The sequence below is a fragment of the Trichomycterus rosablanca genome, chromosome 2 (genome assembly GCF_030014385.1).
Source record: "Trichomycterus rosablanca isolate fTriRos1 chromosome 2, fTriRos1.hap1, whole genome shotgun sequence".
Taxonomy (NCBI): domain Eukaryota; kingdom Metazoa; phylum Chordata; class Actinopteri; order Siluriformes; family Trichomycteridae; genus Trichomycterus; species Trichomycterus rosablanca.
Window position 1 is genome coordinate 60,762,452 of NC_085989.1, and position 19,312 is coordinate 60,781,763.

The 19,312-nt window shown below is 47.1% G+C and overlaps 1 long non-coding RNA gene across 1 annotated transcript; it reads left to right on the plus strand.

Moving 5' to 3' along the window:
• The first annotated feature begins 16,533 nt into the window (after positions 1 to 16,533).
• LOC134300164 (uncharacterized) lies at positions 16,534 to 18,180 on the plus strand. The gene is made up of 3 exons (XR_010007322.1): positions 16,534 to 16,838; positions 17,364 to 17,499; positions 17,954 to 18,180. It is a non-coding gene; the product is annotated as an uncharacterized LOC134300164 (long non-coding RNA).
• Positions 18,181 to 19,312: the final 1,132 nt, after the last annotated feature.

The following is a 19,312-nucleotide window of genomic DNA, read 5'->3' on the forward strand; positions in this document are numbered from 1 at the left end:
AGCCAGTGAAGAGAACGCAGCAGTGGGGTGATGTGGCAGTGTTTGGGTTGGGGTTGGTTAAAAACCAGACGGGCAGCTGCATTTTGAATGAGCTGTAAGGGTTTAATCATGGACGTGGGAGCTCCAGCCAGAAGGGAGTTGCAGTAGTCCAACCGTGAGATTACCAGTGATTGCACCAGAATCTGGATAGCTTCCCTGGAGAGAAATGGACGAATCTTCCTGATGTTGTAGAGGAGGAACCGACACGCTCTTGTCATGTTGGCTATATGAGGAGAGAATGTCAGCTGGTTATCCAGGACAACACCAAGACTTCTTACCTTATCAGATGGTCTGATCTGGGAATCATCCAGAGAAATGACTAGGTCCTGGGTTGGAGACTGATCTCCAGGAATGAGCAACATCTCGGTCTTGCTGGGATTAAGTTTTAGATGATGAGCCGACATCCATTGTGAGATATCTTGCAGACATGCTGAGATGCGAGCTGAGACTTGTGTGTCTGAAGGAGGAAATGACAGAACGAGCTGAGTGTCATCTGCATAGCAGTGGTAGGAGAAGCCATGGGAGGCTATGACCTTGCCCAGAGAGCGGGTATAGATAGAGAAAAGAAGTGGGCCAAGTACAGAGCCCTGAGGAACACTGGTTGAGAGAGTGCATGGGGGAGATATGGATCCCCTCCATGACACTTGGTAGGAGCGCCCTTCCAGGTAGGAGGCCATCCATTGCCATGCTGAACCTGTTACTCCAAGGTTGGAGAGAGTGGTCAGGAGAATGCTGTGATTCACTGTGTCGAAGGCTGCAGAGAGGTCAAGAAGAATGAGGACAGATGACAGTTTGGCTGCTTTGGCTGCATGAAGCTTCTCAGTAACAGCTACAAGAGCTGTTTCCGTAGAATGCGCTGCCTTGAAGCCAGACTGGTACGGATCGTGGAGGTCATTCTGAGTGAGAAAGGCAGATAGTTGGTTATAGACAGCACGTTCAAGAATTTTGGATAGAAAAGAGAGGAGTGAGACAGGTCTGTAGTTGTTAATGTCTGTAGTGTCTAGTGTAGGTTTCTTAAGAAGGGGAATGACCTGAGCCTTCTTAAAAGCAGTAGGGACGACACCTGATGTCAGGGAGTTGTTGATGATGGGTGTGATGAAGGGGATTAGGTCCTGTGAGATGTCTTTGAGGATGGTGGATGGTATAGGGTCAAGTGTGCATGTAGTGGGATTGCTGGATGAGAGGAGCTGTGTAACCTCATCTGTGTTGGTGGGTTGAGGGTCAGTTGAAAGTGGGTCAGTCGGAGAGAAGGATTGATTGATTTTGTCAATCTTGTCCTGAAAGAATGTTGCAAAGTCAGTAGCAGTGAGAGAGGCAGAAGGGGGAGGAGGAGGAGGGTTCAGAAAAGAGGAAAAGATAGCATGAAGCTTACGTGGGTCAGCAGCAGATTGTTCAAGCTTGGCTTTGTAGAAAGATGTTTTTGCAGCAGTCACATCAGATGAGAACCTGGACAGCAGATCGTGGTAGGAGTGGAGATCAACACCGAGCTTAGATTTCCTCCACTTTCTCTCAGCTGCCCTCAATTCTCTTCTGTTGCTGCACAGTGCATCTGAAAGCCAAGGAGCAGGGTGAGAAGGTTTTCCTCGTTTGAGGGTAAGAGGACAGAGCTGATCGAGGGATGTTGAAAGAGAAGAAAGTAGAGTATTAGTAGCAGAGTTGAGTGGAAGGGTAGCAAGAATGTCAGGGTTAGGTAGTGAAGTTAGGTTGTTAGAGATCAACAGGGAGGAAGATAGAGTGAAGATTGGGGCGTGTTGTAATGGTGAAAGTGTGGTTGGAGGTAGGAAGAGTTGGGAGACAGAGAGAGAAGGACACAAAGTGATGATCAGAGAGGTGGAGTGGGTTGACAGTGAGGTCCAGAACAGAAGCTGGACGGCTGAAGACCAGGTCCAGAAGATTGCCTCCTTTGTGTGTCGGAGGGCTGTGGTTAAAGAGGAGGTCGAAAGATGAAAGAAGAGTAAGAAGACAGGAGGACTGAAGTGTAGGGAGATTAAAGTCACCAAGAAGAGCCAAAACAAAAAACAGTAACATTAATTTGTTTTTAATTATTATTTTATATGTCTGACACACTACAACAGTGTACATGTAATGTAAACATACACCTGGCTGTTGCACAGCTTATGCCAAGTTCACACTACACAACTTTCTGATTTGCCGGGTCGCTGTGCAGTTTACACTACACGACTGATCGGTGATGGGGGGGGGGGGGGGGGGTTTCACATCTACACCATCTATCACCAGGAGGAATCACAGATGAGTCTGTCTGGTCTCCCAAACTACGCTTTGTCACGAAAACACACGTGAGAAGTGACGAGGGGTTTAATGAAACCACGTCCTAAAATGCGCTCCAACAAGTAGCGAGCGATCAAAGTTTGTGCGCTGATGAGCAGCGTAATATCAAAGAGAAAAAAATAAAGGAATCTGAGTGGATTTGGCAACACGACCAACAGGGATTGTTCTGAAGTTGGAGGTTAATAAATATTTTGTTTTGTAGAGAACGATAACTATCTTACTGTTTATAACTGTTTACAATCTCTCCCGTGTGTTTTTCCTCGCTGTTTCACATAGATTAAGAGCCGAGTTGCTCCTGAGCCGGCAAATCTAGCGCCGACCAGTCGCCGAAACTCAGGGCAGAAATCATGTAGTGTGAACCAGATATTCATTGCTGGAGCTTCTGCCATGCTGAACTGATGTGCAGGTCAGATCTCGTTGCACGAAAAAACAATGGCTGGTCACGCGAGATAAAAAGGGGGTAACAGATCTCCGTGTACACCGTTAAAAGGGGCTCATTTAAAAGATCAATCTTGCAATTATATGAATCGATATCGGATCATTCAAATAAAGATCGATTCAAATCAAAAAATCGATTTTATAAACCCACCCCTAGTAATAACAATAACAGCAACTAAAACAACAACAAGAAGAACTAATTACAAGTCTCAGGAGGATGAGTGTCTACATTTTTTACAAATGTAGGTTGTGAGCGACACATTAAATTCAGCACATTCAAAATGTGCCCATCTACTACAAAGGTCACAGTGCACCTGAAAAATCAGGTTCTAAATTAGTAATCTGAAACAATGCTGTACAAATCAGTGAATAATGTTCACAATAACCTAAAAGATGAAATAGTATAGCTGCTCTAAATATTTACCATTTCAATCATGCTCCTGTCAGCACTGTCTTGCAGCATGGAGCAAATTATGCAGAAATCTTCTGCATTTCCTATAAACATGGCTGGATTACTGACCGGGCCAGTGGGGCCAGCGCCCAGGGGCCCTTGAGGTCAGGGGGCCCCGGGGGGGGGCCCTGGCCCAAAACATTTTGCGATGCCTATCAACATTTATGATACAATATATTTTTATTTCTGAGGGCCCTCCATTTTAAGGATCCTCTGACTATTAGGGACTTTGACCCCAGGGCCTCTTGGGGGCCCTAGCCATGCTTTTGGGGCCCCTAGCCATGCTTTTGGGCCCTAGCCATGCTTTTGGGCCCCTTATGAAAATGGATGAGGTGTTGTGGCACTGCTCTGACTTCGAGTTCTGGCTATTAGGGGTCCTAGGAAAGAGGGGGGCATATTTTTAGAGGGCCCTGGTTATGAGAACCCCTACCAGGGGGCCCTAGAGAAGAGCAGGGCATACCATTAGAGGGCCCTTGATCACGAGGGCCCCTGCTATGGGGCCCTTGACTTCCATAGAAGTCGTTTACCATGGCTCCTTGACTTTCTAGGGACCTACAAATTGCCAGGCAAGCTACCAACTCTTTGCCCAGGGGCCCAGACTATCCTTAATCCGTCCTTGCCTTTAAACCAAGTGGTTTTTAATTATTTACCAACTTAATACTAGTGATTAGTGTAGTTTTTGTTAAGTATGCATGTGCACAGAACATGATTAACATATTTAATATGGAAATGACACTATTACTTAACTTACTTCGATATGTAAGCAGTGATCTGGCATTTTCCATTGGTGCAGCACTCACAGCTTGTTGAGTTGTTTGAACTTCAGTTATTACCTCCTTTAAAAGGAAGTCCTCTGCAAACTAACAGTTATTTATGTAAACTTTTATTATTATCCACTTAATAACACATTTATATGTTTCTAAATATGAATAGAAATGAAGCTTCAGTATTAAACTCCACAACTGCTTGAATCCAGCTGCCGGTTGTGCTGCATTGTTTTACACTGCCACCTAACCCTGCTGTCATCAAGTCCCCTCGTCTTCAAAATAGTCCTATTAATTCATGGACACATTAGCATGTTACAGACTTTAACAAATCAGAACCAGTATAAAATGTGTTCAATAACAATGTTACCTCCAGTTACGCATAACTTACACATATTTTAAAATTTCCTAGATTATACATTACGGTTAGCAATATCATACTTTGTTCAGAATACTTTCAACAAGAATCCAGTGTGGTCCAGTGCTTACAGGGCACAACCAAACATTCTCTGCTGGAAATGTCATCTGTTTGAAATGTTAAATAGCATATTAATGACACCTTCTATGAAACAGAAATAGCTTCCTTACTAACACGTCTAAACTGTCCAGCAAACAATGATGAACCCACAACTGCACATAACTGATGTACAGCCATCTGTGAAAATGAACACACAAAAAGTAGTAATTGTACAAAATGACTGGGCAGGAAATGTGCCAATATTACTGGACGTAACCTAATACATCTATAATTATTACTTACCTGATGTTCTTTTATCAGGTGGTAAAGATATGCGTCAATAACCTGTATAAAAGAAAAAAATAATAAACAATTAAGTAAACAATGTACTAAACAATGTTCTTACTCTCACCTCATCAGCCAGACACTCGGTCCCCTGCAGTGTCCGAAAAGAGTTGTTGTACAGCTTATGAGGTCCAACAACTGCTTCTACTTGGCCACAGTCCTCTGAAGCCCAGAGCCTCAGGACTGAAATGAAAATTCAGAAAAGAACATTTATTAGAATGCCATGATAATGATGGTTTTACAGTACCATAAAAAAGTCTCAGTATCACATGAGAATAAATTTAAGAAGATGCCTTTGTCCTTCAACATACTAATGACTGCCTTATACTTTTCAAATAAAAATGTTGGTCTGTTTTAATGCATTGTTGTATGCACTCGAAAAATACTGATTTTACAATAAAATGTACACTGACTGCCCAGATAAATGTTTTAAACCATTTCCTCAGGTGACTTTTGCACAGTACTGTATGTGTCTGAAGCAGAACAACGTCATGCAAGAAAAAGAAAATATCACTTGTGTGTGGACATAAAAACAAACAATATATTTTTATAAAAAAAAAAATATTATTATTATTTTTAATTAAAAAAGTTATTATCCAGATTATGCTTTTTAAATAATAATAATTATTAATTATAATTATTAATTCATTATTAATTATTAAATAATTATAATTTAGATTATGTTCACCCACCAGTGTAAATAGCAGAATAGCAGCGGTCCAAAAATGGCCAACGGGCCACCATGAAATAAAGGAAAGCCTCATGGGAGAACCACCGTGATGTAAAGAACCAACTGCTGAGGACGGCCAAACAGGCAACAAAATGACCAGCCGGCCATAATGAAATTTTGTAACCATGACACCTTCGTGCACATTTTTCTTGGGAGTGAATGGGGTCTGCAATGTTGACTCTTCAGCCTCTTCTCTAGCTGCCTTTACCTCACATTTCCCATCAAGCTTTTACTCAGTTATTTTTGCTGCAAAGTGAATTACAGATAATCTTTATACATTTGGTGACAACTTGGATGTGGCAGCTGGAGACACCTGTGTGGTGGTAGCTGGAGACACCTGTGTGGTGGTAGCTGGGGACACCTGTGGGCTGGTAGCTGGGGACACCTGCGTGGTGGTAGTTGGGGACACATTTGTGGTGGTAGCTGGGAACACCTGTGTGGTGGTAGCTGGGGACACCTGTGGGCTGGTAGCTGGGGACACCTGCGTGGTGGTAGTTGGGGACACATTTGTGGTGGTAGCTGGGAACACCTGCGTGGTGGTAGCTGGGGACACCCGCGTGGTGGTAGCTGGGGACACCTGTGTGGTGGTAGCTGGGGACACCTGTGGGTTGGTAGCTGGGGACACCTGCGTGGTGGTAGCTGGGAACACCTGCGTGGTGGTAGCTGGGGACACCTGCGTGGTGGTAGCTGGGGACACCTGTGTGGTGGTAGCTGGGGACATCTGCGGGCTGGTAGCTGGGACACCTGTGGGCTGGTAGCTGGGACACCTGCGTGGTGGTAGCTGGGGACACCTGCGTGGTGGTATCTGGGGACACCTGTGGGCTGGTAGCTGGGACACCTGCGTGGTGGTAGCTGGGGACACCTGTGGGGACACCTGTGGGCTGGTAGCTGGGACACCTGCGTGGTGGTAGCTGGGGACACCTGTGGGGACACCTGTGGGCTGGTAGCTGGGGACACCTGCGGGGTGGTAGCTGGGGACACCTGCGTGGTGGTAGCTGGGGACACCTGCGTGGTGGTAGTTGGGGACACCCGCGTGGTGGTAGCTGGGGACACCTGCGTGGTGGTAGCTGGGGACACCTGCGTGGTGGTAGCTGGGGACACCTGCATGGTGGCAGCTGGGGACTCCTGCGTGGTGGTAGTTGGGGACACCTGCGTGGTGGTAGCTGGGGACACCTGCGTGGTGGTATCTGGGGACACCTGCGTGGTGGTAGTTGGGGACACCTGCGTGGTGGTAGCTGGGGACACCTGCGTGGTGGTAGCTGGGGACACCTGTGTGGTGGTATCTGGGGACACCTGTGGGCTGGTAGCTGGGATACCTGTGGGCTGGTAGCTGGGACACCTGCGTGGTGATTGCTGGGGACACCTGTGGGGACACCTGTGGGCTGGTAGCTGGGACACCTGCGTGGTGGTAGCTGGGGACACCTGCATGGTGGCAGCTGGGGACACCTGCATGGTGGCAGCTGGGGACTCCTGCGTGGTGGTAGTTGGGGACACCTGCGTGGTGGTAGCTGGGGACACCTGCGTGGTGGTAGCTGGGATACCTGTGGGCTGGTAGCTGGGACACCTGCGTGGTGGTAGCTGGGGACACCTGTGGGGACACCTGTGGGCTGGTAGCTGGGACACCTGCGTGGTGGTAGCTGGGGACACCTGTGGGGACACCTGTGGGCTGGTAGCTGGGGACACCTGCGTGGTGGTAGCTGGGGACACCTGTGTGGTGGTAGCTGGGGACACCTGCGGGTGGTAGCTGGGGACACCTGCGTGGTGGCAGCTGGGGACACCTGCATGGTGGTAGTTGGGGACACCTGCGTGGTGGTAGCTGGGGACACCTGCGTGGTGGTATCTGGGGACACCTGTGGGCTGGTAGCTGGGATACCTGTGGGCTGGTAGCTGGGACACCTGCGTGGTGGTAGCTGGGGACACCTGTGGGGACACCTGTGGGCTGGTAGCTGGGACACCTGCGTGGTGGTAGCTGGGGACACCTGTGGGGACACCTGTGGGCTGGTAGCTGGGGACACCTGCGTGGTGGTAGATGGGGACACCCGCGTGGTGGTAGCTGGGGACACCCGCGTGGTGGTAGCTGGGGACACCCGCGTGGTGGTAGCTGGGGACACCTGTGGGGACACCTGTGGGCTGGTAGCTGGGACACCTGCGTGGTGGTAGCTGGGGACACCTGTGGGGACACCTGTGGGCTGGTAGCTGGGGACACCTGCGTGGTGGTAGCTGGGGACACCTGTGTGGTGGTAGCTGGGGACACCTGCGTGGTGGTAGCTGGGGACACCTGCGTGGTGGTAGCTGGGGACACCTGCGTGGTGGCAGCTGGGGACACCTGCATGGTGGTAGTTGGGGACACCTGCGTGGTGGTAGCTGGGGACACCTGCGTGGTGGTATCTGGGGACACCTGTGGGCTGGTAGCTGGGATACCTGTGGGCTGGTAGCTGGGACACCTGCGTGGTGGTAGCTGGGGACACCTGTGGGGACACCTGTGGGCTGGTAGCTGGGACACCTGCGTGGTGGTAGCTGGGGACACCTGTGGGGACACCTGTGGGCTGGTAGCTGGGGACACCTGCGTGGTGGTAGATGGGGACACCCGCGTGGTGGTAGCTGGGGACACCCGCGTGGTGGTAGCTGGGGACACCCGCGTGGTGGTAGCTGGGGACACCCGCGTGGTGGTAGCTGGGGACACCTGCGTGGTGGTAGCTGGGGACACCTCTGGGGACACCTGTGGGCTGGTAGCTGGGACACCTGCGTGGTGGTAGCTGGGGACACCTGTGGGGACACCTGTGGGCTGGTAGATGGGGACACCCGCGTGGTGGTAGATGGGGACACCCGCGTGGTGGTAGCTGGGGACACCCGCGTGGTGGTAGCTGGGGACACCCGCGTGGTTGTAGCTGGGGACACCCGCGTGGTGGTAGCTGGGGACACCTGCGTGGTGGTAGCTGGGGACACCTGCGTGGTGGTAGCTGGAGACACCTGTGGGCTGGTAGCTGGGCACACCTGCGTGGTGGTAGCTGGGGACACCTGCGTGGTGGTAGTTGGGGACATCTGAGTGGTGGTAGCTGGGGACATCTGTGTGGTGGTAGCTGGGGACACCTGCGTGGTGGTAGCTGGAGACACCTGTGGGCTGGTAGCTGGGGACACCTGCGTGGTGGTAGTTGGGGACATCTGAGTGGTGGTAGCTGGGGACACCTGCGTGGTGGTAGCTGGAGACACCTGTGGGCTGGTAGCTGGGGACACCTGCGTGGTGGTAGCTGGGGACACCTGCGTGGTGGTAGCTGGGGACACCTGCGTGGTGGTAGCTGGAGACACCTGTGGGCTGGTAGCTGGGGACACCTGCGTGGTGGTAGCTGGGGACACCTGCGTGGTGGTAGTTGGGGACATCTGAGTGGTGGTAGCTGGGGACACCTGTGTGGTGGTAGCTGGGGACACCTGTGTGGTGGTAGCTGGGGACACCTGCGTGGTGGTAGCTGGGGACACCTGCGTGGTGGTAGCTGGGGACACCTGCGTGGTGGTAGTTGGGGACATCTGAGTGGTGGTAGCTGGGGACACCTGTGTGGTGGTAGCTGGGGACACCTGTGTGGTGGTAGCTGGGGACACCTGTGTGGTGGTATCTGGGGACACCTGTGGGCTGGTAGCTGGGATACCTGTGGGCTGGTAGCTGGGACACCTGCGTGGTGATTGCTGGGGACACCTGTGGGGACACCTGTGGGCTGGTAGCTGGGACACCTGCGTGGTGGTAGCTGGGGACACCTGTGGGGACACCTGTGGGCTGGTAGCTGGGGACACCTGCGTGGTGGTAGCTGGGGACACCTGCATGGTGGCAGCTGGGGACACCTGCATGGTGGCAGCTGGGGACACCTGTGTGGTGGTAGCTGGGGACACCTGCGTGGTGGTAGCTGGGGACACCTGCGTGGTGGTAGTTGGGGACATCTGAGTGGTGGTAGCTGGGGACACCTGTGTGGTGGTAGCTGGGGACACCTGTGTGGTGGTAGCTGGGGACACCTGTGTGGTGGTATCTGGGGACACCTGTGGGCTGGTAGCTGGGATACCTGTGGGCTGGTAGCTGGGACACCTGCGTGGTGATTGCTGGGGACACCTGTGGGGACACCTGTGGGCTGGTAGCTGGGACACCTGCGTGGTGGTAGCTGGGGACACCTGTGGGGACACCTGTGGGCTGGTAGCTGGGGACACCTGCGTGGTGGTAGCTGGGGACACCTGCATGGTGGCAGCTGGGGACACCTGCATGGTGGCAGCTGGGGACTCCTGCGTGGTGGTAGTTGGGGACACCTGCGTGGTGGTAGCTGGGGACACCTGCGTGGTGGTAGCTGGGAACACCTGTGTGGTGGTAGCTGGGGACACCTGTGGGCTGGTAGCTGGGGACACCTGCGTGGTGGTAGCTGGGGACACCTGTGGGGACACCTGTGGGCTGGTAGCTGGGGACACCTGCGTGGTGGTAGCTGGGGACACCCGCGTGGTGGTAGCTGGGGACACCTGTGGGGACACCTGTGGGCTGGTAGCTGGGACACCTGCGTGGTGGTAGCTGGGGACACCTGTGGGGACACCTGTGGGCTGGTAGCTGGGGACACCTGCGTGGTGGTAGCTGGGGACACCTGTGTGGTGGTAGCTGGGGACACCTGCGTGGTGGTAGCTGGGGACACCTGCGTGGTGGTAGCTGGGGTCACCTGCGTGGTGGCAGCTGGGGACACCTGCATGGTGGTAGTTGGGGACACCTGCGTGGTGGTAGCTGGGGACACCTGCGTGGTGGTATCTGGGGACACCTGTGGGCTGGTAGCTGGGATACCTGTGGGCTGGTAGCTGGGACACCTGCGTGGTGGTAGCTGGGGACACCTGTGGGGACACCTGTGGGCTGGTAGCTGGGACACCTGCGTGGTGGTAGCTGGGGACACCTGTGGGGACACCTGTGGGCTGGTAGCTGGGGACACCTGCGTGGTGGTAGATGGGGACACCCGCGTGGTGGTAGCTGGGGACACCCGCGTGGTGGTAGCTGGGGACACCCGCGTGGTGGTAGCTGGGGACACCCGCGTGGTTGTAGCTGGGGACACCCGCGTGGTGGTAGCTGGGGACACCTGCGTGGTGGTAGCTGGGGACACCTCTGGGGACACCTGTGGGCTGGTAGCTGGGACACCTGCGTGGTGGTAGCTGGGGACACCTGTGGGGACACCTGTGGGCTGGTAGATGGGGACACCCGCGTGGTGGTAGATGGGGACACCCGCGTGGTGGTAGCTGGGGACACCCGCGTGGTGGTAGCTGGGGACACCCGCGTGGTGGTAGCTGGGGACACCCGCGTGGTGGTAGCTGGGGACACCCGCGTGGTTGTAGCTGGGGACACCCGCGTGGTGGTAGCTGGGGACACCCGCGTGGTGGTAGCTGGAGACACCTGTGGGCTGGTAGCTGGGCACACCTGCGTGGTGGTAGCTGGGGACACCTGCGTGGTGGTAGTTGGGGACATCTGAGTGGTGGTAGCTGGGGACATCTGTGTGGTGGTAGCTGGGGACACCTGCGTGGTGGTAGCTGGAGACACCTGTGGGCTGGTAGCTGGGGACACCTGCGTGGTGGTAGTTGGGGACATCTGAGTGGTGGTAGCTGGGGACACCTGCGTGGTGGTAGCTGGAGACACCTGTGGGCTGGTAGCTGGGGACACCTGCGTGGTGGTAGCTGGGGACACCTGCGTGGTGGTAGCTGGGGACACCTGCGTGGTGGTAGCTGGAGACACCTGTGGGCTGGTAGCTGGGGACACCTGCGTGGTGGTAGCTGGGGACACCTGCGTGGTGGTAGTTGGGGACATCTGAGTGGTGGTAGCTGGGGACACCTGTGTGGTGGTAGCTGGGGACACCTGTGTGGTGGTAGCTGGGGACACCTGTGTGGTGGTAGCTGGGGACACCTGCGTGGTGGTAGCTGGGGACACCTGCGTGGTGGTAGCTGGGGACACCTGCGTGGTGGTAGTTGGGGACATCTGAGTGGTGGTAGCTGGGGACACCTGTGTGGTGGTAGCTGGGGACACCTGTGTGGTGGTAGCTGGGGACACCTGTGTGGTGGTAGCTGGGGACACCTGCGTGGTGGTAGCTGGGGACACCTGCGTGGTGGTAGCTGGGGACACCTGCGTGGTGGTAGCTGTAGAAACCTTGGAGATGGAAGCTGAATTCTGCCATGTGCTTCTTTTATTTGGTTTGATGTGGCCAATATTATATGTATTGTTTAAAATAGCGCCTCTTGCTTCTGCAGTGTTACAAGTTTACCACTGACTGTTTGGATGGTAGATGGTCCAAAGAAATCTGGTTCAATTCGTCCTTTTTTCCTTCCATGCTTCCTCATATTCAGGAGCAGGACTTCATCACCAACACTGGATGTTAGATGTTGATACTTTTTCTGCACCTTTGTGCATTTGCCTCTTTCTGTTCCTCCTGAGATTTTGTAATATTTTCTTCTCTTGTTTTTTTCAATACACTCCGTTTTTCCCCCCTGGTATCTAGATATCTGCTGTATGTCGACTCCTGAGGGAGAATGATAGTGGAAAGCTACAAGAAAACACTTCATATCAAATGGTACATTAATCATAATGCAATAAAAATACTTCAATGTGACGTCAGCAAAACAATTACATGTCTGCATTGATCTGGATAGAAAGAGTTTGTAAAGGTTATTTAAATCATTACAAAATTATATAACAACTTTGCCTGTGCACCATTAATCTTACAATGCAAAATATAACATGAGTAGCACAGTCAAAACAAACATTTCACCAATACATTTTACAATGTCAAGGACAAAAAGAAATATTCAGGTAAAAATGTTTGCTTTAGATGTGCTATTGTACCTGAGTGTGAACATACAAAACTACATTTCTAAGAGGACTGCAAGAACAGGTGAAGAACAAGTTTAGAATCAGCTGGATCAGGTTTTTCTGCTATTTGACACAAAATGTAAACTATATCCAGGCAACATCTCCAGTGCACTGATACTTCAAGTTACATTTAAATGCTTTAAAATGAAACTAAGGGCTACAAGATCTCACTTACTGGCATTTCAGCAGGAAGCTCTGATGGAAACACCTCCTCTCTTCCATACATCAGCAGGAATGACGAGGGTTTAGTTGTTGTATGGACCTTCGATCTCAATGAGAACAAAGTGGCACCCAGGTTCACATCCCGGTCATTCTGCTGCTCATTCACAAGTTTCTTAAGGGCTCTAAAATGTACACACACAATTAGTACCAACATTTAGTAATCGCCTAATAATTCTGGTTATTACTAAATAATTACATTTACCGCTTTATGTTGTCATTGGTTTTTACATCCAGACCATTTGTTTGAGGATGATATGCTGCAGTCACACTCCGTTCACTGCACAACATCTCACAAAGCCTGTGGTTGAGCTTTAATACAACAAATTTATAGCCAAAGACATAAGCAAGACATTTATTCATAATAATACATTGCAAGGTAAAAAGGTGATGCGAGTGGTTAGCACTATTGCCTTACAGCCCCAAAGATCCCTAATTTGGTCACTGATACAAACTGTCTGTGTGGAGTTCTGCATGTTCTCCCCATATCTGTTTGGGATTTCTCTGGGTACTCTAGTTTCCACCCACATCTCAAAGACTCTATAAAGTTATTCTAAGTCAATAAAATCCCTGATCAACAGCTGGTAACATTTAACAAAGTAACTTCATACTTTCACTCATCAGAGGAACTGCTAACATGTATGTATGGAGCTGCAAACATAAAGTATGATTGAATGGTATTTACTTCATTGATGAATTCTCTCCCTTGTTCAGAGAGGATGTGTTTGGGACGTCCATGTCTGTATATAATGGAACAGAGATGTCTTGTAACCTCAGCTGCAGATTTACTTCTTAAAGGAAAGACCTCAACCCACTTAGAGAAGTAATCTGTAGCAGTTCAAATGTACTGGAAGCCATTATGGTCCAGACATCTGATACCTTATAAAGGGAAAAAGAATTGTATATATATGTGTGTGTGTGTGTGTGTGTGTGTGTGTGTGTGTGTGTGTGTGTGTGTGTGTGTGTGTGTGTGTGTGTGTGTGTGTGTGTGTGTGTGTGTGTGTGTGTGTGTTCTTCAGCACCTTTACCTTAATGCATTGTAATGTCTGGACAGCAGTCAGTGGTTTCACAACCTTCTGACAACTGTCACACTCCAACACCTACAAGATATAAAGTGTTAATATTTATATGGCTTGTACAGTACAAAAAGGGAACATATGTACAAAATCACACACCCAACTGTCAATGTCAACTGACATTCCAGGCCAGTAAAATCTGGAACCCATTGCACTCCGTGTTTTTAAGATGCCTGTATGCCCACCAATCGGAGAGGAGTGAAACTCCTGAAAAAGCTGTTTGGCCTCTTTGGTTTTCACCACCTTCTGTCTCCATGAAACAGTTCTCCATCTACATTCACAATAAAAAATGGAATTACAGATTTGTATTAACAGAACATCTTGTGTATTAGCCAGTATACTAAAACAGTTTGTGGGTAATAAAATGCTAACCCTTTAGGTGAAATCTGGAGGCAGATTTAGCCTCTGTGATTTATCATACCCGGTTGGATATGATCCCACAGTGACAAAATTGTTAATAACCTCCCACTTCTCATCCATATCTGAAAAGAAAAACATACAATAAGGAACAAATACGCAGAACAGAACTGACAATGGTCATTTTTATACAGAGTAACAACAGAAATAGTATTACATACAAAAAATAACTATACACAAGATATCATTATAAATGCTGAAAATACCCCTCAGTAACCACTTTATTACACATAACCTTGGCTGTGACTATTAAACCGCTAGGTCAGCACAATGTACACGTATCACGTCCTGATCGTGTCTGAACTACCTTTTGTGTTGTAAAGTTAAGGAGGCAGATAAAGAGTAAAAAATATAGATGTATAAAAAGTGCACCTAAAAACAACCACTAAACCGAGGTATAAACGTGGTTAAATTCAACGTTCATTAGTTTAACAGTTAAGGCTAAGCAACATCATTCAATCACCTTTAGCCAATTCGTGCACCTTGCACAGTTATCTAACAAAATAACATTAAACTAACTCGCATAAGAACGGTATTACATATATTTAAACATTACACTTTTAAAGAATTACAATTAAAACCATGCAATACTAACCACTAGCAGAAATGAATTATGCTAACGTTATACGAAATTATAGGCGTCGAAGGTAGCACGAAATTATAGACGTTTCAGTTAACGAGTCAAAACTGATGTGCACATGCTCGGTAGGACATCTCGATGGGTAGGACAAATTCGACAGAACACCGACCGTTAGTTAACTTAGCGAGCGCGCTATTTAAAACAATTCTTATGTAACACAAACTTGTAGTTTATCTTAATCAAAGCAGAGCTTTAACACAAACTGAATGTCTCTGATCCACGTTTTAGAGAGTAAATACAGAGTTATATTCAACTATTTTCTATGTTTGCTCAAATATCACAATATGCTAATTAGATGGCTTTAACCAATAGCAAGAGAGTAGCGTATGACATCAGACGCTCGTTAAATATTAAATTAAAAACATTGCGTTTAAAGGTTACTTTTACTTTTAAATTAAAACTGGCCATTTCGTTGTATGGACTTAAATGTTTTAAGCTGTTTGAACTATTTTGCATGTTTTGAGTAAAGATAGCCTAATAGCAGCTTTAGCAAATACAGCTTCAAGGCCTCTTGGGAAAGAAGCTACGAGCTTGGCCCACTTGTTTCTGGAACATTTTGCCCATTTCTCTTGGAATTTCCTTGCAAGCTCTGTCAGGTTGGATGAGGAGTGTCGGTACACGCCCATTTCCAGCTCCTTCCACAGATGTTTGATTAGATTCAGGTCTGGACTCTGGCTGAGCCACTCAAGGACCTTCACAGACTTTCTCTGAAGCCACGCCTTTGTTCTCTTGGCTGTGTGCTTCAGGTCGTTGTCATGTTGGAAGGTAAACCTTCGCTCCAGTCTGAGGTCCAGAGCGCTCTGGAGCAGCTTTTCTTTTGTTTGTTTGTTTAGTTTGCAGCATTGTTTTCTTTACACTTTAATGAATACAGTTTTGCTGAGTCTCTTTTTGTTGGACCTGACTTGTTTCTCCTGCTGGTCCTTTGCTGTTATTCTTTCATTCTAATTTCTGTATTGTAACTGTCACAGACTGCTGTAACATGTGCACAAGTCTTGCTGAACATCCCTTTAGTATTTGCAATATAATATTTGTGCATGTAAATAAAGATAGTTTTACTAAGGTAAACTTGTAGTGCAGTTTGCTTGTTGTAAAGTACAGATGTAGTAAAAAAAAATGGTATGAAAGTCTGATGTCAGCGTAACCAACACTGTAATTGTGTGTTAAATATGTGCAGTAAATACTGTTTCAGAATTACAGCAACTTAACATTTTGCAGGAAGGAAAAACAGGTACAACATGTGGCATGAACAAATGTTACGGCACATTTAGGTGTGTTTCTCTCTCATTTGTTCAGTTTAGTAAATAATCCGCGATAGTGCATTAAATTAGCAGGAAATGACATCATTAAATTAGATGACGTTGTTGTTCATTATTTTTACTTGATCAACCATAAGATTTGAGCAGAGGTGCACAAACTTTAGCAGGAGACTGTGTGAGAGGACAGCAGTTACTTTCTGACAGAACTGGAAACAGAATCAGAGTTTGGGCGGATGCTGGTTTTAGTGCAGCGTTCACATGTAGACAAATTGTGTGAATTTAATACGATTGCATTTCTGTCCTTTAGTGGTAACGCATTTAGTTTAATCTTATTATTCACAGAACAAAAATATAATATTGATTACTGTCTAAATATGTTTGTATAAGTGTTTAAACTAAAATCCTCTCGAGTGTAGATTCAGATTGTACTCGCGACTTTGAACTCAGAAAGTGAGAGATCTGGAGGAGCACTTGAATGCGTATGGCGTCAGATTAGTGCCAAAAGTCGAGAGCACATTTTATTTGTGCGCGAGCAGGATTTTCTCTGCTCTCGCACGAATTCACCCTGCTCGCTCACGAATAAGTTGTGCTCGCGCACGAAAGTGCATGCGCGCACTCGAAACGCAGCTCTCGCGCTCAAATCGTATGCGCGCACTCAAAGCAAACTGCGCTCGCGCTCAAATATTTCTTGCTCGCTCTCATAACTGCACTTGCCCTCACGTTAAAACAGTCCCAAAAGTCGTCGACCAATCAGAATGTGTTTTCGGCTTCGACCAATGAGTCACAACTTCCCCTGCATTTTCACTGGTCGGAAAGAGTGAACCGTTGTGAAGACAAATGGACAATCAACGACCTCAGGTAAGATTAATATTAATTTTATTTTACACTATTTTATAATTTTAAAAAAAGTGTTAAAGAGAATGTAGAAAAGAGAAAGAGAAAGCTAGCTAAAGCGGTACCCCTAACATAAAATAGCTTTTGTGTATTTTTTATGTTAATTAATAAAGTAAAGCCTTTATACAGTAAAGTTCATGTGTTCACGAGTTTAGTGCCACAGTACAAAAATGGACTATTTTAGTAAATCAAAGTGGGTAGATCAGGAAGCTATAGCCACCTAAATGATATGATGAACTATCTCTAACACGATAGTGAACATCATGTTCACTTTCCCAACCAAGACCAGAATATCAAACATGACACATTAAATAATTTAACTCTTTAAAATAAAATGTTTTACAATTGAATGTTCTGCTGTTTTTTATTATTACAGCAATTTAATAGTTTTTGATACCTTACAGTATGTCAGGCTTTTGCTTTATTGACTATTATGTAAAGTGTGAACATTGCATATTTACCATGCATAATGTAATGTTTTAAATATAGGTTTCTGAATCATCTGCGGTGTTCAAGAAAAAGCCACATACAATGACAGCTTTCCCCTGGTGCATCTATTGTAGCTGAGATTCCCCCACCAGAATCCAGCAAGGAAGCAAGTAGTGTTAGAACACCAAGCAGTAAGGTGAAAACATATCTGCAATATCAACAATATCATAGTACCAACCAGTCTGCATTTAATATGGTGCACTTTTTGTGTATTGATATTGTTAACACTAATGTTTTTATTTAGGCTTTATGTTCAGTGTGTCAAATATATTTTCCATTGGATTGTATAGAAATTCATGCCAGCTAGTGTGGAGAAAGATAACAATGTATTTGATATTATCTTCATTTTTATTACTCCTATAATTAAATTATAAGGACAATACTATCATATTAGGACACCGTTATAATTATTTACTTAATGCATTAAATATGGCCTTTAAATCTGCTTTGTTCATCTGCTATAATAACACCAGCTTGTGTGTGTTTAAGCTGTTGTAAAGAGTGGTATGTACATGTATATAACAAAGAAACATTGTAATCTATACAAAAGTCAATGCTTATTTTGCTTTTTGGTGTTTCTTTCTGAACAGGCTAATGCAGACTTTACCACCTATGGTTAAGACAGCTGGTTCGCCCTCTCTTTGTCCAAAAACATTATTTCAATGGCTCACAGGACAGGAACACATCAGACCAGTTCGTCTGTGGATATTTGTGCTCATTCAATAAATAAGTAAAACAAACTGTGTACTGTTATTTATTTACATGTAATGTATATGAGAACAGAGTCAGCACAAGTATCTATGAGAATAGAGTCCAATAGAGTACAAGAATAGAGTACAAGTCAGAGTCAGCACAAAAGTTACATTTGCCACATTTGTTCCCGGGGTCATAAAAGGGGATGGTGGTTCCAGCCTTCAACAAAGATCTGAAGTTTGGAGAAGAAACACAAGGTGTACCAGAAAGAGGTGCTGGGTATTTGCAATGTCCAGCATCCCAACTTGTTCAAGATTGTCCAGGATATCATAAAATGTGGAGGTCACAGCTGTCCACACATCAACCAACAGCCTTTCAATTCTGTAAGACAAAATAAATGACTTAAAATGTAATACTTTGTTGACTGAAAAACATCTGTGAAAAAGTGGTAGCTGTATAGAATTCAAGGACAACAATAGCCTTAAAATGTAGAAACAATAAACAGTGTAGGGAAATATATGTTAAAGAAATGTATAACTTAGACAATCAAGGACATTTGTGCCAGTATGCTCAAATTTGGGCAGTGGGAATCCTAGCATGGATTTAAGTTCAGTCACTTGTGGAACTGTCTGTACCCTGATGGATGACAGTCTGGTTTCCACATGTTCATTCACCAACATGTGAATTTGCCTGAGGGCATTTAATATATCTTCAGGAATATGATTTTTTTCTCGCTAATTAATCAATAATGATCATTTCATGTGTGCAAATGAAATGTAAACAATTCAGATCAGTACATAAGCCAGACTGCTTACTACATACTGCTATTTATGCAGCTACCCCTCCAAAAGCTTTATGTCTTAGTAAGGCCTAGACAACAAAAGAAACTTATAAGATAATTAGACATACAGGTTAAAAGATGAGCATAGTCAGAATATGCCTGATTGTTAAAGCTTTAACAAATTCTACCCTTTTAAAATGATGATTTTTATGTACTCTAAAATAAGTCTAAAATTAAAATAATTAATAATCTTACCTGAGGTCGTTGATTGTCCATTACTCTCTTTGCAACGGGAAGTTGTGGCTCATTGGTCGAAGCCAAAAACACATTTGATTGGTCGACAACTTTTGGCACTGTTTTAACGCGCAAACTCCGAGCGCGAGGGCAAGTGCAGTTATGAGAGCGAGCAAGAAATATTTGAGCGCGAGCGCAGTTTGCTTTGAGTGCGCGCATACGATTTGAGCGCGAGAGCTGC